The sequence below is a fragment of the Lissotriton helveticus genome, chromosome 1_1 (assembly GCF_964261635.1).
Source record: "Lissotriton helveticus chromosome 1_1, aLisHel1.1, whole genome shotgun sequence".
NCBI classification, from domain to species: domain Eukaryota; kingdom Metazoa; phylum Chordata; class Amphibia; order Caudata; family Salamandridae; genus Lissotriton; species Lissotriton helveticus.
Genome location: NC_136057.1, coordinates 181,189,595 through 181,216,931, shown reverse-complemented (window position 1 = coordinate 181,216,931; position 27,337 = coordinate 181,189,595).

Sequence of the window (27,337 nt, the reverse complement as noted above, 5' to 3'; positions counted from 1 at the left end):
AATAACGGTGATGGATCAAGCCCTGATCTTTGGACTGGGTAAGAGTGGTCTGCTTAATTCAGACACTCTGTTCATCACCACCCCCTTTTCTGAATCGTTTTTGGCCACTATAGGTGTGGCAGGGTATACTCAGACATGAGTCCCTTTCTCACTGCTCCATCAGGATTCAAGCAAGCCGGGCCGAAGAGGCTGAAATGCCAGAAACCGGTCCCCGGTAGCTTGTCTCCTTTCTGGTGAAGAATTGGCTTGGTAGTTTGGTCTGCCCTGTTCCCATGATGCACGGGGCCAGGGACAGACTAATTTGCATATAGCCAGGTTCTGAGCTGGGATGGGGCAGTGAGATAAATAACGGTGATGGATCAAGCCCTGATCTTTGGACTGGGTAAGAGTGGTCTGCTTAATTCAGACAATCTGTTCATCACCACCCCCTTTTCTGAATCGTATTTATAATACGGCGCACCATGGCGCAAGGATTGACAGATGCGTTCAAAATTTGGACGCATCTGTTGCCCAAAAATCACGCTTTGCTGGAGTCGTGTCGCAAGCACAACACAACTCCAGAAATGCTTTTGAGGCCTATTCTCACTACACTGCATCACTCCTTAAGCCTGCATGAAGCAGGCGTAAGGTTTCGACGCAATAGCATCCTAGAAGTGACGCAGTGAAATCTTGTGGATTTCATTGCGTCCCTTTTACAAGGCTTTCCTCCGTGGGAACGCCCACCCTGCATGCATTTTACATGACGCAGGTATAATGTGATGCATGGCTTTACAACATGACACATCTCCCTAGATAAGTAACATTGCAAGTGTCCACATTTTGTATGCCACCGCTGCATCACAAAAGTGTTGCAAGGAGCTTGTAAATCTACTCCTCAGAGTAGGCAAACCACTCCTCCCCTGCCCTGAGAGCAGAGCAGCCCCGCCCGCCCACCCGCCCACAAAGCAGCTCAGAAACATAACATGATAATAACTTTGTTATCATTGAATGTTTCCTTTATTTACACTGCTTAAACCAGTGGGACGATGCTCCTCCACCTTAGTGGAGGAGCCGCCCCTGAATTCTATTCTACAGTAGCTCTCCCCAGTGAGGCAACTGGGGCTGCGAGCTGCACAGAATCCTGGCAATTGTGGTGAATTAATTGGAACTTTTAAAACTACGAAAAAGCTTCTGTGCATTTTTTAAACTTAATCGTTTTTACTGTTTCTATAATCGGGGGGCTTGCCTGTAGTTAAGGGGAAATACTTTGTTAGGCACACTGACACCGCTGACACTCTAAAACTCCACTTTTCGGCACTGCCGCTTTTTTTCGAATACCGGCGACGGTGGGCGCCATCTTGAGGAAGGCAGGGAGAGCGCTCTAGTCGCGCTATACTCCCGCCCCCCTTTCTCCCTATATCATGTGCAAACCGGCCAGACGGCGCAGCGGGCTGGCGCAGCGGGCGCGCCGGATGCGCGCCTAAGCCGCGCCTAAGCCAAGCCCGTCTGCGCCCGTCCGCGACCGGATCGCGCTGGGCGCAGGGCACGCAGTCGGGCTGAAACCCGCCATCAGGTATGATAACAATTATTTACTGTCCCTAGGCCCTCCACCTTCCCCCCACGGTCGCGACTGTCCCCATATCGACCCCCTTTCCAGCCCCCTGTTATGTCCTTGCTGTGAATGGACTCCCTATATACCTACAAACGAAGTCGCCGACTCGCACGATCCTCCAAAGACCCGCCCCACCCTCTTTAAGGGAGGTCTGGTGAATGCCAGGTCTCTAGCCTGCCATTGCCAAGACGTGCACGATCTAATATTAAGCCAAGAGCTTGATGCCTTGTACATCACTGAAAGTTGGCTCAATGAATCTTCCAACCCTGATCTTGCTATTGCCCTCCCCCCCGGTTTTACCATTTTCAGGAGAGATAGACCCTCAGGTCGAGGTGGTGGGATAGCACTAATCATCAAGGATACATTTCCCTGCCACACATTTGACTTATACCACCTTAAGGACGCTGAAAGCTTGGGCTTCTCAATTAAAATCACTGCCTCGTTTTCCCTCTCGGTTGGGCTTCTCTATCGCCCTCCGGGCAACCCTTCCTCATTTCTCAACTCCTTAGATGAGGCCCTCGGTGCACTCATGCTACAATACCCTAATTTCACGCTCCTCGGCGATATGAACTTACATATGGAATCATCTACTGATCCCCACACTATCTCCTTCCTACAGTCCTTGAACATCTTTGGACTCTCCCAACATATCAACACGGCCACTCACAGTGCTGGACATACCATTGATGGCATCTGTTCTAATCTTTCTACCCTTTCCACTTCCCCTCCATTGCCCCAAATTTGGACCGACCACTTTTTCATCCCCTTTGATATCACGACACCTATTCCTACCCCATCTAGTCCTAGACATACACAAGCCACCTTCACAGTCAACTGGAAGAAAGTGGCTGAACGAATAAAGCTTGAGTCAAAACCACTGCCCTCACCCCCCATGCTAACTGGAGATGTCGAAGTTGACTCCTGCAACTTCCACATCTGGATGCACCAAATAGTCGCGGCTAACTCTGAACCTAAAAACAATCAAGGAAAGGGCCCTAAGAAGAAAAAACCTAATGCCCCATGGTTCACCCAGACCCTTGCAGACAGCCACCTCCTTTGTCGGAGACTAGAAAGACATTGGAGACAAGCATATGATACGACCTCCAAAACACGCTATGTCCAACAGAGGAAAGCATACCTCTCTGACATTAAAGCAGCAAAAAAAGAATACTTTACCAATCTCATAATGGAAGCGCACCAAAATCAAAAAACCATCTTCACCATAGTCAAGTCCTTCACTCATCCGAAAGCTCTCACCACCGATGTACCTCCCTCAGAGAGTCTTTGCAACCAAATATCTGACTACTTCATTGACAAAATTATCAACATTCAGAAAGACTTTCCCCCACCCTCGACAACCACCGCAGAGGTAACAGTTAATTACCCTCCTCTCTCCAGTTTCAAACCAGTATCCTTACAACAGACAAGTAAGGCTATCCGGGCCTGTAAATCAGGAGCACCCACTGATTCCTGCCCCCCAATCATTCTTCACCATCTGATTGACACAGTCAACCCTTACATTAATGGAATCATTAATGAATCCCTTGAATCCGGAATTGTACCTGCCGAATGGAAGAAGGCCACTGTCAAACCCCTGTTGAAAAAACAGAACAAATCATCTACAGATTTGACTAACATGCGTCCCATCTCCTTACTTCCTATTCTGGGCAAAGTCACGGAGCACCTTGTGCATGAGGAGCTTAAAACCTTCACAGAAGCCCATAACATCTTGCACCCTCAGCAATCGGGTTTCCGCTCCGGTCACTCCACCGAAACAGCTTTGATCGAACTTGCTGATTCCATCAAATTCCTACAGGATGAGGGCAAGCAAGCTTTCCTCATCCTGTTGGATCTCACAGCAGCATTCGACACTATCTCGCATGTCATCCTAATCAATCGAATGCGAGAGATTGGCGTAACAGACTCAGCCCTGGCCTGGATTTCATCATTTCTATCAAATAGGTCTCAGACTGTGACACTAGGACCACACCTATCCTGCGAAAAGCCAATTACATCTGGAGTGCCCCAGGGGTCCATATTAAGCCCTTTATTCTTCAATATCTACATGGCACCCCTCTTAGCTGTGATAGAATCACATGGGATCCTGGTCACGTCCTACGCCGACGACACTCAATTGGTCGTCACCATTGACAAACAGCGTACTGACGCAGATCTCCGGTTTAAAAACTGTCTCTCTGATGTCTTTGAGTGGCTAAATACCAATCATCTTAGATGCAATAGCGCAAAGACAGAGATCATCCCAATAGGTAAGAATCTTTCTTTTTGCCCGAAAGATTGGTGGCCCACAGGATCCGAGGCCCCTCCTAGTGCAGTTACATCAGCTAGAAACCTGGGCGTACAATTCGATTCTTCCCTTACTTTTGACGACCATGTAAAGATCACTGCCGGTCGATGCTTCGGATTAATAAAATCTCTGAGGAAATTTTTTGATTTCCTCCCAATCGCAGCCAGAAAGTCAGTCGCGGTAGCCCTTTTACTTTCCCGACTTGACTACTGCAACGGCCTTATGGCCGGAGTGAAAAAATCTACTCTCAGAAAGTTGCAGAGCTTACAACATGCTGCAGCCCGACTGGTTTTACAACTCTCCAGAAGGTCATCTGCGTCTGCAGCCCTGAATTCACTTCACTGGATGTCACTGCATAAAAGAATCCTTTTTAAACTGCTTCTCACAGTCCATAAAACCATGCAAAACACAGGACCCCGTTACTTTGTAAACCGTTTTAAGCGCTATAACCCTTCGCGCTGCCTGAGATCCTCTGGGACTAACCTGGTTCAAATTCCCAGATTTAAATATAAGACCAGAGGCGGAAAATCCTTCAATGTTCTGGCGGCCAAAGCCTGGAACACCCTACCCGCCTGCCTTAGAGCCACAGACAATGAGAACGATTTCAGAAAACTCCTCAAGACATGGGTCTACAAATTACCAGACTCCTCTGTCCTGGCTGCTATTTAGTCTTCTCTTCCATTCATTCCACTTTTCCAGCTATTCCTCTGCAGCTCGCCCAGCGCCATGATGCTCCCCTGGGAGCGAACGCTTGCGCTTTACAAATGCCCATAAATATCAAATGTACATATAGTGGGAGTCAGGTGAATTTTACCCACATTTCCACTCCACAGACCTCAATCCCTGTCCAATGTAGGCTTGATTCACTTATCAGATTCGATTGCAAACCTAAAATCATCAGATGTATCAAATCTCTTGACTTCACCTGTGACAAAACATGAAACTTTTTACCTTACATAAATATAATTACAAAGTCCGCATATTACCAGCTGAACATCCTGCTACCCGCTGTAGACTTCAAAACAGTGGTTCAAGCAGGACTAGGGAAATGCCCTGAATATGGTAAAACCTAAACCACACCTTGCAGCTTTAATGGCAGCCCTAAATGGGCAAGACTCATCAAGGAAGTTTAATGGTTTGGGCACATCACACCGTCCATGATTACCAGCCACTGCCTTTCACAGAAGTTGGGACTATTCTCAAAATTGCTAACACAATGTACCAAGTCGTGAGTCATGGCTTCCAAGACACCTGACGCAATCCCCTCAGTGGGCAGCCAATCAGTACAGAGGATTCATGCCTCTGGAGCTTCCAAGATTCAAGAATCAGAGAACAATTTTCTTTCTTTTTTAAGTAGCATTCCATAAATCCGGAAATCAGGGCCTCATCACGACGGCTGAAGGACTGCGATGACCAGGCTGTCGGTGGCAGTCTTTAAGCCATTTTACCAGGGATTTCCGTCTACCATATAATAATCGCATTTTGATGGGTGATGGTCAGAAACACAGACCGCCTCTGTCCCGACAAGTGGTCTATATCCCACCGCCTGTTGGACCTCCCTGGTGTTCCAGAATTGCGGCAGTGCCTGTCAGGCACCGCCATAGGGATTACAATATACCTCTCAACCGGGAGTTCTATGGCGGTCAACCCTGGTCCAGGGACATAGGTACCATAGGTGCCCCCCTACATATCCCTACAACATGTGGTAGGCACCGCATGTTGCCTGCCATGCAGTGCATGGATATGTGTGAGGTGTCTGTTTTGGCTTACGGCGGGTGCTGCAGAGCATAGCACCAGGAAATGGCGGTTGCATCCTAATTTGCCCTGTGGGATGGACACCTCATAGGCGGGCGGTCCCAAATACGATCGGAAGGTGGACGGACATCCTAATTACCCCATAACTCAGGAAAAAAAATCCCTGGGTGTGGGTGTCATTAGTTTTTGTTAAAGTTTGGTAAAGTTTTGGTGACTGCTTCTGTCTGTTTTGACAGCTGTTCAGCAAACATGTGTATCTTGACAGGAAGCGCCATGACACGGGTTTCTATAAAAGTGAGAACATCTCTACTGAGCCTGCAGTGATCTCTAAATTTGGCCGAGGTAAGTCCATGGGGGTGGCAGAATGAATGTCCTCCACCCTGACGGATGGAGTATCATCCAACAACCTTTAAATCTGGTGCTTTGTTTACTCATAGTCAGCCAGGGGAATCTTTTCTAATTTCAAGAGGAAACATTTGTCCCTCGTACCCATTACTTCTACACTCTACCGCTAAGATCCATAAGGGGACGACACCACCACTCGGACACCCGATTGTGTCCGGCATTGATTCTTTGCTGGAACCACTCAGCAAGTTCTGTGATTTTTATCTGCACCCCCTAGTGACTAAAACACCTACATACCTCAGGGACACCACAGAAGTTTAGACCATGAGGCACAGGGTCAAGACGGATTTGCTTATGGCCATGTCTGTGTGGTATATAAATAAATAATACCGGATCTATTTTTGACTGGACATAGTAATAACAGATAGCTCAATAAATAAGAGTCAAGATTCGAGGTAGTAGGAGTTTGCAGGTTTAATACAGCATAAAGGACAGGAACAGGACAACCTGCACAGGAACAGGATGGCAGCGCTGCCTGGGGCAGGATCGGAATCGGGGACGACGGCGTAACTTTTAATAACAGTGCACAAATATATATACTAAAACAAATGCATTACAATACATACAATAGGCGGAGCAGTGGGTGGGATCAGTAACAGTCGCGAAAGATAAGGGTGAAAGTAGGTGTAACAGGAGGCGTATACATAGACATGTGATGTAAACGTAACAGAATATGTCATAAATGGGGCGGAAACATGGAGGGGGCTACCTAAGGAGCCGGGACCTCTAACCTAGTGGTGCGCGCAAACTGACAATGACGTGTTACTAGGAGAAGCTGGGGGCTATGACTTCTGCGCTAGGAGCAGAGACTGAAGTCTGGAGAGTCAGGGCGACATGTACCTAAACACTATCTAGTATCTGATGTTTAGAGAACATGTTGATATAAACTAAAAGTTATCGGGGTAAAGGCTAACAGACTCTAAGACTGGTGCATGCATTATTCTACATGTAGTGCGTGTTGAAGAATATTAAATGACCATTAATACAGTATTTCTCTTACATGGAGACGTAAAGGCTAGACGATGACTGAAACTATTGATGCGATTCAGTAGCTAAGGAATGCAGAGAAGGAGGGCTGGACTGATAACTAGAATCATAACATACTTTTGGCAGACTAGCAGGCAGAGCCAGGCCGAGCCGGGCACTGTGAGACAGGAAGTAAGTGAAGGGTCAGGAATACAGGTGGGGGCTGTATCGCTCCTCAGCGAGGGCTCAGGAGACAGGAGCTGAATCTGGTGTCCGGGCCCTTTTGAGGCCTAGAAACGGGGACTTTTCAATGAAATAACGTGCACACTGAGAAACGTGGCAACGTAACTTTACATAGGCCTAATATTCGTTGTATTCACGAAAACTGGAAACTGGCATACTAGAGATGGACACAACTGTAAGTGCGTTTTTAATCGAACATGGGGAATACATATGCATATTAATCATGCACATGCAACACAAGATGGGGAACACGTAGGGACACAGAACATGGCAAAATTTACTTTTCCACATCTGAACTGGGGTGGCGTGGTGAGAAAAATAATGATGGGTTAAACCCAGATCTGTGACTGGGGGTGAATGTTTTGCCACATTCCGTCCATCCTCTTGTGTGTTTTGATAATTTTGCAGAACCAGCATGTATTAACTATCTAGTGACTCTGGACTTAGAGGCACTTTATACGAATATTCCCCAGGACTCGACACTTACAGTTCTAGAACATGCCTTACAGAGTGTTGACCAATGGCCATATGAAACCCCCATCGCATTTATTTGTGACTGTGCCTCTCTAGCTCTCAAAGAGAACTTTTTTGCCTTCCAGAGACAACTGTACCATCAAATCCAAGGCACCAGCATGGGAAGCACCTTTGCGATGAGCCTGGCGTGTTTGTATATGGCCGACTTCGAGGAAAAATTAATCTTGAGAGGGATCAATCCATACAGGACCAACATCCTGGTGTGGCGTTGTTAGATCGACTATATCATTCTGTTCTGGCAAGGGGATGAGGAACAATGCGGAACCTTTTTCAAATGGATCAATACCCATAATCACTTTCTGAAATTCACCGACATCAGTTCACAAGAAAACAGAACTCCTGATCTCACTACAGAATGGTGTGCTCAAAACCACCAATTACAGAAAACCCACAGACAGAAATAGATTGCTTCTGTATGAGAGCTACCACCCTAAAGCATTGAGAAATAATCCACCAGTCGGTCAGTTTTTGCACCTTTGCAGATACTGCAATACACTTAACGAATTTGAGTCTCAGTCTAAGATACTAGATGACAACTTATCAGTACGACACTTTCTTAGGAAGGTCATACGAGATGCCTACAAAAGAGCAAGGAATAACCATAGGGATGCCCTCCTAGAGGTCGGTACCAAACCAGAGTTAGATGCCTTAACCTGTGTGACCACATTTACACCTAACTCCAATAAAATTAAAAAAATTATCAAAAGGCATTGGAACATCCTCAAAACAGGCAGCTTCAGCCCACCTCCATTGTTTGCATTCAAACAAAATCTGAGAGACACATTGGTCCATACTCGACCAAAAGCCACAATTCAGAGACAACCCACTCTCTGGTCCTTACCCCCAGTAGAAGGACGCTACCCGTGCGGGACCTGCACTGTGTGCCCCCTGACTACAGCATCTAAACAGATTGACCTTGGTTTGCCCAGACCTTGGCTTCAAAAACGCCATACTAACTGTAATACAAAAAACTGTATATACCTTATCACCTGTTGCTATGCCATGAAGTATGTGGGCATGATGATCTGCCCTGTTAAAACCCACATTGGGAAACACAAAAGTACTATCCACTGTAGGAAAACCAATACAAGGCTACAGAACCACTACCTAGAGAAAAATCATCCCCCTGACAGTCTCCGTTGGACCATAATTGAATCCAATCCCAACTGATCCACACACACATTATTTAAACAAGAACAACGGTGGGTGTTCGGCTTCAAAAGCAATTTGGTTGGTCTGAATTGTGCTCCGCCGCAGTTCCAAATGAAGTGCATCAGGGATTCATCTGCTGTCCTATTGCTGGAAGGCAATGGGACAGCTCATTAAAGAATTAACAGGACAGGCATCCCTGTCCTATGAACTGGTTCTCTATGGTTTGGGCATGAATTGCAATGCAAATAAAGAAAGGACGCTATGGAGAATAATAAACTGCGTGAAAGAGACGATGTGGGAAAACAGGAACCTTTCCTTGTACAAACACCAAGCAATCACGGAAAAAGAATGCCAAAAACTTGTTTTCAATAAAATACTCTCTTACATGTGCATAGACACCCATAGATTTGGACAAGAGTGGGCAAAGGAAACCTGGAAAATCAGGAGTTGGTCTGGATGGGTAAAATGAGAAATCTTGATGGAAAACCACCAAAGATAGCCTGTGTGCGCTTCTTTGAGAATGGTTAAATGTACAGCACCCAAATATAAGGGACTGCTTAAAATGTAAACCTGACAAATCATTTTAAATAAAGTACATTTTTTACAAAAAAAAATAAAATTGTGTGGTGGCTGATGACAAGGATTTGAAATTTATGGAAGAGCTGTGCTAAAGTAGAAATCCAAGTCTGTGGTATTAAAAAAGCTTTCATCTGTTAACCACGAAGAGTTTTGTAATCAAACATTAATAGATTAAATCTATACTATTAAAATAAAGAGAGAGCCCAAACCTTTGAGGCGGGTAATCTCAGGAACCACAGCACCAATCACAACACCCAATACAGGGTTGGAAAGGGCAGTTGCAGCAGAAGGACATAGGCTATGCAGACGCCCACCATATACATTTAAAAGGTTAAAGAACCGTGCCAGCAAAGTAGTCCCTTGTGGGCGTGTCTACATTGTGCTGTGGGTGTGTGCTGGGGGCGTTACAATCGCTGGGGGCATTCCGTCACGAGTGTTGTTTTTTCTTCCCAGGTTCTATACATTCCTGCTCCCTTTAAATAGTAATTCAGTGGAGGTCCCATTCTCTTAGAACCACCCCAAGCACAGTTATGGGCAAAAATACACCTAAAAGGCCCTGAAAAGCATTATGGGATAAGATTAGCCTAATTTTTAGCATTCATGAAAGGGTTTCAATGTTTTTGAATTTTACTCATCAGGGACATCTTGGAACAACGAGGTGAAATGCAGCTTGATGTATAATATTTTAAATGCTATTGCATTTGCCTCATCAGGGACATCTAGGGACCGCGAGGTGAACTGCAGCTTGATGTATAATATTTTAAATGCTATTGAATTTGCCTCATCAGGGACATCTAGGGACATCGAGGTGAACTGCAGCTCTTTGTAGAATTATTTGGATACTCTAATATTCACTTCCCACTGCTAATCTCTTCCCATAATGCTTTGCAGGGGCTTGATCCCATAATCATCACCTCTCTCACTGCTTGCTGGAAGCTAATTTCACTTTTGTGAAATGACTATATGCATTTTAGCATGTAGAAATACTTGTTATTTTACCTTGAATATATGAGGTTTCTGTTTTAATATTTGGAAATCTGACGGAACGAAATATTGCGGATTTATTGTACTAAATTTGCGCCAATTCCGCCCACCCCTACTTTAAATAACCCTGTACCCCATAATCATAACCCACCCTTACTCTATAAAATACCCCAACACCCTTAAACACTAACCCATCTTAACCCTATAAATATACCCTGTACCCCAAAACCCAGACCTATCCCTAAACCCTAAAAATACCCCTGTATCCCAAAACCCAAACCTAGCCCTGAACCCTAAAAATACCCCTGTACCCCAAAACCCAAACCTAGCCCTGAACCCTATAAATACCCCTGTACCTCAAAACCCAAACCTACCCCTGAACCCTAAAAATACCCCTGTACCCCAAAACCCAAACCTAGCCCAGAACCATAAAAAATACCCCTGTATCCCAAACCTAGCCCTGAACCCTAAAAATACCCCTGTACCCCAAACCTAGCCCTGAACCATTAAAATACCCCTGTACCCCAAAACCCAAACCTACCCCTGAACCCTAAAAATACCCCTGTACCCCAAAACCCAAATCACCCCTGAACCCTAAAAATACCCCTGTACCCCAAAATCCAAACCTAGCCCAGAACCCTAAAATACCCCTGTATCCCAAAACCCAAACCTAGACCTAAACCCTAAAAATACCCCTGTACCCCAAAACCAAACCTAGCCCTGAACCCTTAAAATACGCCTGTACCCCAAAACCCAAACCTACCCCTGAACCCTAAAAATACCCCTATACCCCAAAACCAAAACCTAGCCCTGAACCCGAAAAACACCCCTGTACCCCATAACCCAAAACTATATCTGAACCCTTAAAATACCCAAACACCCCAAAACATATACCTCAGTACCCCAAAACATATACCCCTATACCCATACTTGCCTTATCCAAACATGTAAAAAAAATACATGCTTTTACCATTCATGCATTTACAACGAATTTCGTTGTAAATGTATGCGTGGTAAAAGCATATAAAATGTAATGCCATGCGTTATAATGGCATTGCGGATTCATGGTACTTTCGTAATGAAAGTATGCGGAGTGATGGTATGCGGAAAGAAAGTCGCGGAATAATGGGTGTTTACCCTCCCCCGTAAGTACATTGGTGGTACGGCGGCCCACATCTCCAGCAACATACTACATTTTTTTCACCACCGATTGGAGAAATGCACAGGTCTCTCTCATTGATGCCCAGCACCGACATACACTTTTAGACACACCTCCCACCACAAGTTCTAGAATTGTGAACTTTAGAGATGGGGAGCTACGTTCGAATCTCGGCATCAGCTCAACATCCTGTGATTCCAGGCAAATCGCTTTGTGTCCCCGTGCCTACCACAAATGAATGTGTTCTTCTGTAATGTAAATTGTGCTCATGCCATGTTGTCGAGTTTGCGCTATATAATATTGCAAGGAAAATAAAGTAGGGAAACTCGAGTTCACATACTACTGAACGCGCACTCTTAAGTGCATCAGCAGTGCACTGTGAATCGGAGCGTTTCAAAGGCCTGTCACAGATAAGAAATGCTATCAAAACGAAATCCTACGAAACAATATACTACTGGCCGGCAGCAATTCATACCCGACAACGTCGGGACAGGCTGCTAGTTAACAATAAAAGCTTCCAACAGATATAGAGGGTTGCTACACAAGTGCATTGTAGTAAGGATTTCCACAAGGAGTCAGGATGGAGGTTCCAAGATAATATTTAATGTCATATAGTTACAGGAAGTTGAGCTGAGCAGGTGGAAAATATGCTATGAAATATGCCATGAAGTATGCCCCACCAGGAGCTGTCCTCCTGGAAGCTCAGCCTTCAGTCACCAACTGAATCTCATCCCCCAACAAACATTCTATGACATATATAACATTCCAGACACACAGGCTAGAGAGCAGGGGAAGAAAGAGGACAGAGCAGGAGAGAAACATTCATCTTACAACATATCCCCCTTCTTACACTACAGAACAAAAAAAAAGGAAGAAACAAGAAAAGATTGAAACATGTAAAACGTAATAAACAGTATATAAAAAAAGAAAAGCGAACACAAAAGAATACAAGAATAAGAAGAGAATCGAATGAAATAACAACACCCATCCCCTATCCTTACAAGGAAAGAGAAAAGAAAATAAAGCAAAAGGCAAGGAAAAAACATAAGAACCAATACTAGAGAATAAGAAGAAAAACACAAAGAAGAACGCAGAATAACAAAGAAAACAAGAATTAGAAGTCAGAAACATACGCACAAGACCAGAATACCTGACGTCAAGGCAACCCGACATTAAGTGAAAAGGTGAAAACAACGAACCAGCGCTGCAACAGAGAAGCACCAAGACACAAAACGCAAGAGATAACAAGAACGTGCGTGAAAAGAAGAAAGTAGGCAGCACTCAAGAATATCGGAAAAGAATATCAGAAGAGAATAATCAAATGCCTACAAAAAAAACGAAGTAGAACAACTGCGCAGTAAGTCTGTGAAAGATCTAATAAGAAGAACAAACAGACTAAGAACGAGAATTAAATAAACTAGGCCTAGAACAGAATATTGCAAACAATACACCAAGAATGAACGTACGTAAGAATTCATGAAAGTAAACCCCAAGAAAACAGAAACCGAAGAAACGTAAAGGGGTACATATATAGGAAAAGGAGATGAAATAAATAAATCACCTCCCACAAAGAATTATAAAAGGTACACACAGCGGTAGAGCAGAAGAAAAGCATGTCAAACATTGCAAACAAAAGGATGAAGAGAAGCAATGTAATAATAAATACTTTTGAGAGAAGAAAAGTGTACCGTTATATCAATATGCAAACGAAACAAACCAGAAAATAACCATAAACAGGCTTGTAAATATGAAAAGTTATACACAGTAAAACACAAAATATCATGCTCATATGATCTGCAAACCATAACCTGGGAATTAAATACAGAGAAAAGTACAGGTCAAAGAAAATGAAAGAAGTAAATTAAAATAAATAAAGTAGCCACCGTAGTCAATATCTGAAAAGAATAAACACTGGTGAGCGATATCTCACCCGGGCAGTACATCCAAAGAAACGAGGTTCTTCATAATGTTAAAGGCAGCAGGCATGGAAATTTTAAGTCCAGGCAGAGCGCAGTAGAAACTGGTGAAGAATGAGGCTGCAAAAACTTTATGAAAAGTCGGATATTGAAAAAAAAACGTGGTTGGCAAAAGAACGCGGCAAAGAATAATCCAAACTTAGAGTTAAAAGAACGTATTCAATGTCACGAAACGAAAGATGGCGGCACGTAGATGACGGCATGCCGGGTGGCTGCAGGCACGAACTTGCACTAAACTAAACGTGCAGCAGACTTGAAGTGGCGGAGACGTCATGAGGAAGAAGGCATCGCAACGACATCACAGAGGTCCATGGAGGAGGCGTAAAGAAGTATGCACAAGCTACTTTTAAACTCGAAAAGGCTCGAGCAAATTCCAACGGACTTCAAAGGTAGGACTAAATAAACGTATTTTTTTTTTTTTTAAATGTAACGTTTCAAAGCGTGAGAGCCAAAACATTGTAAAAATCCAACTGGCCAGGATTAAAATTGGAAAGTTCGTACAAAACATTGTAAAGATCCGATTGGCCACGATTAAACTTGGAAAGTTCGTGCTGTTAAATATTTGGCACAGAAACGTTGTTGAAATCGTAAAGAAACACAGTACAAAATGCCCAAATGCCTCATAGAGATCCTCAATGACTGAATGTTCCGAATATAGGTAAATGCTGATGGTGAACAAAGCGGAAACAAGGGGTAAAACAGCAAAGTCCAAAAGAAGGTTATAGAATATTCTTGAATGTGTTCACAGTTAAAGAACAGTCCCAGACATGTTGCTCATTGGAAAGTATTGATTCTGCTATTACTGAATGCGTAGTAATATTTGGATCAAAACAAAACAGAAAAACACAGTAGGGTGCTCAAGCCAGCTGGGTTTCTGTTAGAATTGTAATTGAAAAGTTGGATAAAAGAATGCCACGCTGTAGACTGGGTATAAAATGTAATCGCACACAGGAGTTCAATGAAAGCGATGAAAAGAGAGTTGTGAAGTAAAATCAGAATAAAACTCACCAAGCATGATAGGATGTTGGCACACCCAGGTAAGGCTGGCCGGTGTAAGTTGGTCACTGGTGGGGCAAGGGCAGCCAAAAAATTACAGGTGAAAGTATCAAGCTTGGGTTCTTTGATGTAGTTGCAGATCTTGAGAGTGTATAAGTTGCTGTAGAAAAATTCCTTGAGTAGTAAGTCCTTGAATTAGAATCCACGCAGGGTTTGTAGTCCAAAACGTCGCCAAAATGTAGTAAATATTTCCACAAGGAGTCAGGATGTAGGTTCCAAGATCGTATTTAATGTCATATAGTTACAGGAAGTTGAGGTGAGCAGGTGTAAAATATGCTATGAATTATGCCATGAAGTATGCCCCACCAGGAGCTGTCCTCCTGGAAGCTCAGCCTTCAGTCACCAACTGAATCTCATCCCCCAACAAACATTCTATGACATATTTAACATTCCAGTACAAAAGTGAGAGGTGATGGGCGGAGCATCTGAATCAATCAAACACTCACACCCAGTCAAAAGATCTGGGTTTAATCCATAACCGTTCTTTAGCCCACTCTGCCACCCCAGTTCAGACATGGCTATATGCAAATCAGTCTGACCCTGTGCCTCATGGGAACAGTCCAGCCCGAACTGCCAAGCCATGTCTTCCCTGGACTGGAAACAAGCTTCCGAGGACCGGTTTCAGGCATTCCAGCCATCTTCAGCCGGGCTTGTTTGAATCCAGTGGCAAAGTGAGCAAGGGACTCACGTCTGAGCATACCCTGCCACACTTATGGTGGACAAAAGTGGTACAAACGGGGGTGGTGATGGACGGAGCATCTGAATCAATCAAACACTCACACCCAGTCAAAAGATCTGGGTTTAATCCATCACCTGTCTTTAGCCCACACTGCCACCCCAGTTCAGACATGGCTATATGCAAATCAGTCTGACCCTGTGCCTCATGGGAACAGTCCAGCCCGAACTGCCAAGCCATGTCTTCCCTGCATTTTTTGGTAATTAGAGTTTATTCTAGTCGTTTAGTGCTCAAAATGTACGAGCTTTTCTCTCCATCTTTTAATGTCAACACCGGACAGTTTGCCGCGCTAATATTCATAGATGTCTTACTTGTAGCACAGTCAAGAATAAAAACTAATGTGTTCTTAACATGATAGTTAGATCTTTGTAGTCAGTCGCATTTTGTGTGGTGGCTGATGACAAGGATTTGAAATTTATGGAAGAGCTGTGCTAAAGTAGAAATCCAAGTGTGTGGTATTAAAAAAGCTTTTATCTGTTAATCACGAAGAGTTTTGTAATCAAACATTAATAGATTAAATTAACAATAAAAGCTTCCAACAGATATAGAGGGTTGCTACACAAGTGCATTGCAGTAAGGATTTCCACAAGGAGTCAGGATGTAGGTTCCAAGGGCCCGATTCACAGAATGAACTTAAGACTCAATCCTAAACTTACTACTAATTTGGTATTCACAGAATGCACTTACTACTTTTGGCATTCACAGAATGAATTTACTACTTTTGGTATTCACAGAAGTTAGGATTTTGTCTTAAGTCTGTCTTAAGACAGACTTAAGACAGACTTAAGACAAACTTAAGACAAAATCCTAACTTCTGTGAATACCAAAAGTAGTAAGTTCATTCTGTGAATGCCAAAAGTAGTAAGTGCATTCTGTGAATACCAAAATAGTAGTAAGCTTAGGATTGAGTCTTAAGTTCATTCTGTGAATCGGGCCCCAAGATAATATTTAATGTCATATTGTTACAGGAAGTTGAGATGAGCAGGTGGAAAATATGCTATGAAATATGCCATGAAGTATGTCCCACCAGGAGCTGTCCTCCTGAAAGCTCAGCCTTCAGTCACCTACTGAATCTCATCCCCCAACAAACATTCTATGACATATATAACATTCCAGACACGCAGGCTAGAGAGCAGGGGAAGAAAGAGGACAGAGCAGGAGAGAAACATTCACCTTACAACATGTATGTTCGAGTAACTAATCGTTTGTAAGTTTCACGGACTACCGTCATTTGAGCCTTTTGTCCGTCGTCCTTGAGGGTTTCTTTCAGTGACGCCTATTGTTCCTAATTTTGGGGATGACCGCAAACTGTGCAGTTACCCCGCTCGCACTTCTCTTTTGAACTCACGAGACTGCAGCAGCCCCTCCCCCACCTCGCTCAGTCTGTGCATAGGCCCATTGTCATTCTGACTGTGGATGATTATCACATAAAGAATGACAAATGGGCCAAAGGGCAGTGAAGCCAGTGGTTAATTTGTCAAATAAAGAGTGCCTGGTCTCTACTCTGGAGGCAGCGCTAACAGGAGAAATGTGCTGGTGCAAACTGCCTCCTGACTAGAGTCCCAGCACTTGGCCTAATGGCCTAATGGCTAGAGCTGCTGATTTTGGAGCTGGGGAACCGCGTTCGAGTCTCGGCGTGACTCAATGTCCTATGAGACTGGGGAAAATCATCTGCCCTCTAACTGTGTCCTTAACTGGTGCTATGAGCACCTGTGCCAAGAATTAGGTGCCAGTGCTGAGCACTGGAAAGCACCGGCTCAAATTAAGCACTGAGTGAAGCACATGGTATATCTGTTTAACTGGGGGGTGTAACGGGCTCAGATAAAAGTGTTTTTGTCCCTTTATTTATTTTTTTTAATTTATTTTATTTAATGCACTTTAATATAGCGCAGACTTTACCCAAAGGTGACAGTGCGATTCAGAATAGAACCAAGGACTTTCTGACTTTGATCTGTGGCTCTCAGCTCAGCATAAGACAGAATAACAAATAAACACAGCAGAATAATCACCATGATGCAGCTGTGGGAAGGGGGCTAAAGGGTGCCAAAGTAGCCAAAGGTGGAGTCACAAAGTGAAGGTGCACAATTGTCTCAACCTAATATAAACTTATTTTGACGTCTACTTGTGTTGGTTGTCAATTTACTTACTTATGTACTATTGAGTGACCTCCTCTGATCTGTCTGTAAAACTTACCTTTTTTCCCGAATTTTTGTCCTGAAATGTTACCTACTGTCATGAATTTTGTTCAGAATTTGGACCCTTTGTTCTGATTTTTTACACTCACTGTTCTAAATTTGCCCCTATGCCAGTTGGTCACCCTAACCTAGGTTACGTTGCGTGTGTTAAAATGTCTTTAACCATCAAAGATTTTCTTACAATCAGGTTGTCGGAGACGCACTTTAACTATCAAAAACGTTCTTACAAGCAGGTTGTCGCAGAAGATTCTGTTTCATCTGACCGGACGGTGCTGCAAGGGCTTTCATAGCTCACTGGGTGTCGCATCTGTTGCAGTGCTTGTGGGGGGAGAGAATTTCAGCCCCATCAAACCTGCCTTTCATCTTTGAAGTGGGTGGCAGAACCAAGAGTCACTGCTTGAAATACCACATGTGGCTTTGCTACCTCCTCCTGAACTTAGTGCTTTGAAGCTGCAGGAAGCACTAAAAAACCTGATTCAAAAGCACAAAATATGTAATATAACTAGACTGCAGCTGTTGCACCATAAGGCTTGGGGCTGATTGATTATGGATTTGTGATGTCCTTGCGTCTCCTTTCCTCAGGCGTGCAACACAAGCCCCCGCAGTCCCCGCGATACGTGGGGCTCCCGAGCTGCAGGGGACCCCTCAGCACGCCCTTTACTTGGAGGTTTTCCCCATACTCCCTAATGGACCTAGTATTTAAGGCTGACCAGACCTCCTGGGCTGAAGAGTTCTTTGCCAACAATATAGGCTTAGTTGATATTTTTCCTGCAATCTGGGAAATGTTTAAGTTTTCTATTAGAGGGGCTGTCATATCTAAACATTCTGGGGTTCTTCGATCGCTCAGAGATAGACTTGCTGCACTGGAAAAGAGGCTGGCGGGACTAGAGCATGTTTACCAACTGAGGGGAGAGCCGCATACACTTGAGGAAATTAAAACCACTTTAGAAGAGTATCAGGAAGCAGCAGACAGGGAAGTGAAACAAATGGGCTAGAACATGCAGTGAGGGGGAACACCCTGGTGCGGTTCTGGCAACCATGCAGTGCCGCAAAAGGGAATCCAGCACAAACACTGAGATTCTGGGGGAAGATGGGAGTCAGATACATGAGACGGCGCTTATTGCAGAGAGATTTAGCATATACTACACTGAATTGTATATGTATAGCTCAAGATTAAACCCGAATGAGGAGAGCATTAAAGACTATTTGGAGCATATACAACTGCCATGGCTCACTAACTCACATAGAGAACATCTTATGGTGCCTCTGGAACCTGGCAAGATCTCATTATCAATTCCTTGAGTACTGCGGCTAGGGACCTCTACACATGCGCATTCTTCTATCCTCTCCGGACTATGACTGAAACATGGAAATCCCTCCTTGTCTACACCTTATTAATAAGTATTATTTTATATATAATTTGTTATAATTCTTTAGATCTCGTGTCAAAGAGCACAATCCTGAGATTGCACAGATCCGTCTATCGGAAACACACTCCATCATGGCCGCTTTATTTTTCCACAGTTTCAGACGGTCTACTGCAGCACGTCTCACTGATGCAGCCGTGGTCAATCTGCATGCTTCCAATGAGTGATGCACTCGCTACTGACTGCTTCCTGCGAGTACTTAGTTAGATCAACTTTGGCACATTTCAATTCTGTCCCGAACCTAGATGGACGTACCCATTTGGGATTTAGGTAAGCCTCCACCATTCAGGGAGTTTTAGCAAAGTCTGCTTAATACCGGATCTTTACCATTTGGTGCTGTTGTTTCAGACCCGCATCAATAGCTGTTACAGTGGTAAGGATTGAACAACCACTGTGTCTAGAGCTAGAGTTAGTGGGATTGAGATAGAGATAGGGGAATTCCTCCTTTTGAAATTGATGCCCTCACACACCCTTACGGGTGTCATGCTTCATCATCGGGCGGTGCTCCTCGTTGAAGGTGGCGCTGCAGTCCCCCACGGGCCCCGCAAGAGGGCTCTTTGTCAGCGATCTTTTATAGGAGGTGCCGCAGGTGGGCCTGCGGGTGTGTGGGCCTCGTGAAAAAGTGTGAGTGAAAATTAAATTACCTCGCCGGAGCTCTAACCCAATTTTATTCAAGGGTCCGGAAGATAAATTAAAATCAAAGAGGACTGGGGCCTATCCTAGAAACAAATATGTAGGAGCGATAGGTATGCTACCACTGCTCTCAGTCTGTGCAAGTGATGTGAAGGTGCAATAGGGTCAACATGTTTCGCGCAACAAGTGGGTCCCTAGTGGATTCGCAGTGCGCTTCGCCAGGACCTTGAAAGTGAATATAAAACTGTGGGTGTAAGGGAAAGACGCACTGCACTCCCACCATGCCCAAATGTAAGGTCAAAAACGTCTACCTAAGATCCATAAGGGGACGACACCGCCATCGGGACTCCCGGTTGTGTCTGGCATTGATTCTTTGCTGGAACCACTCAGCAAGTTCTGTCATTTTTATCTGTGCCCCCTAGTAATTAAAACACCTACCACAGAGGTTTTGAACCTGATTGATTATTTTGCAGAACCAGCATCAATTAACGATCTTGAGGCATATGTACAAAGGCTTTATCTCCGCTTTTTTGGCTTACAAAGCCAAAAAAGTGGGGATAAAACCGGCGCCCTATTTACAAGCATAATAGCATGTTACCACCCTTTTTCCCAACGCCTCCCTTTGCATCTCCAATGAAATGCAAAGCGGGCGTTACTGGGCGTACCCCAGATGGACTACCTTGCAAAATATCGCTGATGTTTACATTGCGATATTTACAGCCCACATGATTTTAGCACACATTAGATTTTGGTAAAAACTGCAGTTTTCGCCATAATCTAACGTCTGCTAAAATCCTGACGTAGCCATCACTAACATAGGGGGTGGATTATACTGAAATAACTCTGTGGGTCATATCAGCAAGGTTATCTCCCTTTTGCAGGGAACATTGCTGGACAGCCAGCGATGTTCCCTGCACAAACCTCGCTACCTCTGGAATTTGTATTGCTCTGGAGTAACACGTTAATAATTACGCGCTACCAGGGCGATAAATACGAGAGATAGCCTGCGAAAATATAATTATTGCTAAGCATGGCCAGTGATAATTATCGCTGGCCATTTTTAATATGCCCCCTAGTGACTCTGGACGTAGAGGCGCTTAATACGAATATTCTCCAGGACTCGACACTTGCAGTTCTAGAACATGCCTTGCAGTGTTGACCCATGGCCATATGAAACCCCCATCGCATTTATTTGTGACTGTGCCTCTCAAGCTCTCAAAGAGATCTACCAATTTCAAAAGGAGGAATTCCCCTATCTCTAGTAGTAAGTAGTAAGTTCATTCTGTGAATACCCAAATAGTAGTAAGTTTAGGATTGAGTCTTAAGTTCATTCTGTGAATCGGGCCCACTTATGTCTTTCAGAGTTATGACACCAAATCTGGCGAGGGCAGTAACCAGTCCACCAGATCAGGGTCCACTAGTAGTGATTCCAGTCATGAAAATATGAATTATACACCACAACACAGAGGAGGCCTTAGACAACAACCTCCACTTTTGTTTCAAGGATTCCCACCAAACTCCTTTCAACCACCAATGTACCCTGGACCGTGGATGGGACCGCATCCAATGTGGAACATACCACCTGGACATTGTCCCCAAATGCCTCAATACCAACAATTCCCCCTCCCCCTTTTTACAACAGAGGGAAGGGCAGAGGAAGAGGCAGAAGAAGAGGAGGACCCAGGAAGGTCCACTGGCAAGACCAAGAACAGATAGTTCTTAGGAGCAAGACAATGAAACCCTAGTAGTTAATCATTCGTCCCGGCCCATGACCTGAGGATGAATCAAAGCTCTTGGAGAAGGGCCTTGGTTTCGTCCCGACCCCCAAGGAGGACACCTTCAGACTTCATCAAGAACTCCATCAACTATTTCACAAAATAAGACTCAAGGCATTTTTTCAAGACAAACATGAGACCCCAATTACCGGTACTGGTCTAAAAAAAAGTCAAAGTTCACAACGACCGCTACCATGACACCACATGAGGTACTTACTTTGAACAGGCGATTTTGAAAGACGTGAAGGACACTACCTACACACACCCCTTCGACAACCTGTCCAGGGAAGAGAGGAACGTACTCAAAACCATCATAGAGGATCGGACCATCATTTTGAAGCCTGCTGACAAAGGAAGGACTATTGTCATTATGGATATTGATACGTACGATGCTGAATGTCAACGCCAACTATAAGATACAAAGTTCTATTGGCCGATAGATGAAAATCCAACAGCCCGTCTGTCCACCATAATCAGAAGTCTTATCTTATCTGAGGCTGAGATGGAAGGATGGATTTCTACCCAAGAGGTAGCCTTTCTTTCCAATAATGTCCCTCGTACCCCTTATTTCTACACTCTACCGCTAAGATCCATAAGGGGACGACACCGCCAACGGGACGCCCGGTTGTGTCTGGCATTGATTCTTTGCTGGAACCACTCAGCAACATAGAGGCACTTTATACGAATATTCCCCAGGACTCGACACTTACAGTTCTAGAACATGCCTTACAGAGTATTGACCAATGGCCATATGAAACCCCCATCGCATTTATTTGTGACTGTGCCTCTCTAGCTCTCAAAGAGAACTTTTTTGCCTTCCAGAGACAACTGTACCATCAAATCCAAGGCACCAGCATGGGAAGCACCTTTGCAATGAGCCTGCCATGTTTGTATATGGCCGACTTCGAAGAAAAATTCATCTTGAGAGGGAACAATCCATACAGGACCAACATCCTGGTGTGGCGTTGTTAGATCGACGATATCATGATGTTCTGGCAAGGGGATGAGGAACAATGCAGAACCTTTTTCAAATGGATCAATACCCATAATCACTTTCTGAAATTCACTGACATCAGTTCACAAGAAAACATTCCGTTTCCAGAACTCCTGATCTCACTACAGAATGGTGTGCTCAAAACCACCAATTACAGAAAACCCACAGACAGAAATAGATTGCTTCTGTACGAGAGCTACCACCCTAAAGCATTGAGAAATAATCTACCAGTCGGTCAGTTTTTGCACCTTTGCAGATACTGCAATACACTTAACGAATTTGAGTCTCAGTCTAAGATACTATATGACAACTTATCAGTATGATACTATCTTAGGAAGGTCATACGAGATGGCTACAAAAGAGCAAGGAATAACCATAGGGATGCCCTCCTAGAGGTCAGTACCAAACCAGAGTTAGATGCCTTAACCTGTGTGACCACATTTACACCTAACTCCAATAAAATTCAAAAAGTTATCAAAAGGCATTGGAACATCCTCAAAACAGGCAGCTTCAGTCCAGGCCCACCTCCATTGTTTGCATTCAAACACACACAAAATCTGAGAGACACATTGGTCCATACTCGACCAAAAGCCACAATTCAGAGACAACCCACTCTCCGGTCCTTACCCCCAGTGGAAGGACGCTACCCGTGCGGGACCTGCACTGTGTGCCTCCCAACTACAGCATCTAAACAGATTGACCTTGGTTTGCCCAGACCTTGGCTTCAAAAACACCATACTAACTGTAATACAAAAAACTGTATATACCTTATCACCTGTCGCTATGCCATGAGGTATGTGGGCATGATGATCTGCCCTGTTAAAACCCACATTGGGGAACACAAAAGTACTATCCACTGTAGGAAAACCAACACAAGGCTACAGAACCACTACCTAGAGAAAAATCATCCCCTTGACAGTCTCCGTTGGACCATAATTGAATCCAATCCCAACTGGTCCACACGCACATTATTTAAACAAGAACAATAGGTGGGTGTTCCGCTTAAAAAGCAATTTGGTTTGTCTGAATGTTGACATACTTTGGGTAGAACTGACATCGTAATGCTCCGGATCTAATCAAACATTGATGGTGTCACCTGCGCTCTGATCTGGGACTGTTTAGAGTGCATATGATTCCCTTTCCATACCGTTTTTCTGTCACCAAGGAATACCCACAGTGTTGTTTGCTATGTGCAATCATCCTTTGCGCCAAGAAACCGCTGGGTGTTAGTTGCGCTCTACAAATTTCTTTTACATTACATTACACATTTGTGATTGGCAGGGTGACTTCGGGTCCTAGGGCCTTATTTATGAAGGCCTTGCGCCGCCGGTGCGCCACTTTTAAAATGGGAAAAAGTGACGCACCGGCGGCGCAAGGCCTTCATAAATAAGGCCCCTAGTATTTAATTATGACCACCAGACAATTGAAATGAATAGTCATTATTCTGGTGACCACAGAAGACCTGTCTGCCATTGGTATAACAAGACATACCCTCCCTGCCCAAACCACGACATAGAGGGCCTTAATACCATTAGCATCTTTAGTCAATATGGAAGCTCCACCAACACTGTGGGCTAATAGTAGGATTTGCGTACTTCTACTCGCCCGTGGAAAAACATGAACACGCTGCACCACTTAGTATTCAATTGTATTTTTATACTATACCATCCATTGCTCTTACCACAGAAAGTGCGGCGGTAACCTGTACACTTATCTAATATGTAAGCATCTGTACCACTTGGGGTAGGTCTAGTTATATATCTCTCTATATCCTTTCACTTATCCATTGAATAAAATTCAACTTGTCCATCATGGCCACCAGAGTCTGCGATCTATATAGATACGACTCATGTGACAGGACACACCCCCATTATCACTGCAAGTCTCCATAATTGCAAAACGGGAAGTATACTATACATCTTCCACATTTCCAACTGGCAGCTCCTATAAAAGAGCTCTGACGAAGAGCCCTCCTGCGGGGCGGTGGGAGACTGCAGCACCACCCCCAACTAGGAGCAACACCCGATGATGAAGCATGACACCCGTAAGGGTGTGTGAGGGCACCAATTTCAAAAGGAGGAATTCCCCTATCACTATCTCAATCCCACTAAGTCTAGCTCTAGACACATCTTACCTCAACTAAAAAGAGTTGCAGAATTGTGTCTTGTTTAGGAACAGCTACCACCTTTTGTGTTGACCCCTAATGAAGACAGCCAGGCACTTCATTGAATGGACCACCATTGGTGCAGTACCGGCGGCCGTCACTAGGGGTCCCTAATCACATCAGCCAGGCTCCACACTGTAACTTACATGGGCGGGGGTTGCAGGGTAGACGCTACTACAGTTCCTGGTCCAGTCAGACTCCACGCTGTATGTGGACAGCGTATGACTGCAGCAAGGTAAAGATTAGTAAAATGGGCCTGCCTGTTTTATTTATTGTGTTGTCTTAAGCGACGCTCTTCAAACAGGGGTTACCAGCAATCAGGATGAAAGAATCTGAAGGAACATCCGGCTACCCACAATGCATTGCAAATAGATATCGACCCAAAACAAAATGCATTTTTTGTTAATTAGAGTTTATTCTAGTAGTTTAATTCGCAACATGTACCAGCTTTTCTCTCCACCTTTTTATGTCAACACCGGACAGTTCACCGCCCTAATATTTATAGTGGTCTTAATTATAACACAGTCAATAATAAACACGGACGTTACACATACATGTTAAAGCTTCCTCTGAGGTCAGTCGCACTTTGTGTGGTGGCTGATGATAAGGATGTACAATTTTTGGAAGATCTTTGCGACTGTAAAGATCTGAGTTGGTGGTGTAAAAAAAGCTTTTATCTCTTTACCCCGAAGAGTCTTCTATTCAAACATTAGTAGATTAATTTATTAACAATAAAAGCTCCCACTAGTCATAGGGTGTTGCTGCACAAGTGCATGTTCGAGTGCCTAACCATTTTTAAGTTTCACGGACTACTGTCATTTGAGTTTATTGTCCGTTGTCCTTGAGGATTTCTTTCAGTGACGCCTTTTGTTCCTAATTTAGGGGATGGCCGCCAGCTGTGCAGTTACCCCGCTCGCACTTCTCTTATGAACACACGAGGCTGCAGCAGCCCCTCCCCCACCTCGCTCAGTCTGTGCATAGGCCCATTGTCATTCTGACTGTGGATGATTATCACATAAAGAATGACAAATGGGCCAAAGGGCAGTGAAGCCAGTGGTTAATTTGTCAAATAGAGTGTGCCTGGTCTCTACTGTGGAGGCAGCGCTAACAGGATAAATGTGCTGTTGGAAACTGCCTCCTGACTAGAGTCCCGGCACTTGGCCTAATGGCTAGAGCTGCTGATTTTGGAGCTGGGGAACCGCGTTCGAGTCTCGGCGTAACTCAATGTCCTATGAGACTGGGGGAAATCATCTGCCCTCTAACTGTACCACTAATGTGATTCTGCCTAATTGGCTGACCTGTTGGTCCTACTGGGGTGTAGTACTGCATATACAGATGCACTTAAGTAATTAGGATGGTGTCATATTGATTGCTATGATACTGACTTGTAATACTGTTGAGAAACAAAAAATAAATTATCATAAATAAAATTCGTGGCCTCAGTGCTGCTCAGCATTAGTTAGCTTCTATGTAAATCTGGGCCAGTGAACACTCAGGAGAGTTTGGTGACAAGGGTTTATTTAGCCTTTTAAAAGGTGCCCAAAATGGTGCCGTGCACGCCACATGCCAAAGTTCTGGGGGCCTCATTTACGAGAAATGACGCATCGGATGCGTCCCTTCTCAGTGCGCACTCCTTGCGACATGATTGATGCGTCATATTTACAGTATGACGCATCATGTCGCAAGGAGTTACAAATACGTCAGTATTTCTGACGTATCTGTAAGGGCAAAAGTCACGCATTGCTGGGGTGTGTCACAAAAGTGACGTAACTCCAGCAATGCGTCCTTTCACATGGGGAAAGCCCTATGTGAAAGGGCTTGCGTCAGTCTTACGCCTGCTGTGAGGCAGGCGCAAGATTTTGACGCAACAGCGTCCTAAAAGTGACGCAGTGAAATCTCATAGATTACACTGCGTCACTATTACGAGGCTTTATGCGGGGGAACGCCCCCTCTGCATACATTATACCTGACGCAGGTATAATGTAGCGCAGGGGTTTACAAAGTGACGCATCTGCTTAGATGCGTCACTTTGTAAATAGTGCGCAACAGGAGGCATGTTTTACGCCGCCGATGCGTCACAAAAAGTGACGCATCGGAAGCGCAAAACTGACACAAGGCCTCATAAATGAGGCACAGGGAACCTTACACCATGAAGACTGTAGGTGGCTTGTTTTATTCTCAAAGATTCTTGGAGGAATATGTTTTTTTGTTGTTTTTGTTAAGGAAGTTTTCATTGAGTTTTGAATACAGAAGAAAAGAGATAAAATGAAAATAATAAAATGGGAAAGGGGCACAAGCCAAAATAGAACATACATAATATTTTTTTAAATGAACAATCAGGCAAATAACATATTATAAAAGAGCAACATATCTCTCCTCACATTCTTCTATTTTTCTCTACCTTTCTATACTATTCACCAACTCCATTTTAATTCCTCATTGCCTTTCTTTTTCATTTTAATTCCTCATTGCCTTTCTTTTTTCGGTCTCTCTTTTCTTTTTTCTAACTTTTTTCTTTCCCTTCTTTCTCTTTTTTGTTTATAATATTGCTCTTTTATAATATGTTATTTGCCTGATTGTTCATTTCAAAAATATTATGGAGGAATATGTTTTAATGATGTAAAATGCCACATAAAGACTGCATTTAACATGCAATTGTAGCAGCAATTCTGTGTGCGCACAGGATTATGGGTATGCAGATTAGCGGT